We start from the raw sequence: 253 nt of genomic DNA, 5'->3' as shown, positions 1-253 counted from the left end.
TAACTACGGAGTAGTTTCTTATCAAGGTGAAATTTTGACCTTTTATTTATAACATTTATTTTAATTAATAAAAATGTATCTAATTCTTAAACTTATAGTATCAATTCAATGTTATTATTGTAAGATACATTTGATTTTAATCTCCTTATGTTACTCTTATAAGAGTTTTAAACGTTGGCTTTGGTGATAACTAGTATTCTAATTCATTATAAATAATTGTGTTTGTTTCTTCCCATTAATACTTAAAATAACT

Source organism: Halyomorpha halys, unplaced genomic scaffold (assembly GCF_000696795.3).
Source record: "Halyomorpha halys isolate HHAL.00 unplaced genomic scaffold, Hhal_1.1 Scaffold6.1, whole genome shotgun sequence".
In the NCBI taxonomy this organism is placed as follows: domain Eukaryota; kingdom Metazoa; phylum Arthropoda; class Insecta; order Hemiptera; family Pentatomidae; genus Halyomorpha; species Halyomorpha halys.
Note: the sequence above shows the minus strand (reverse complement) of the source record.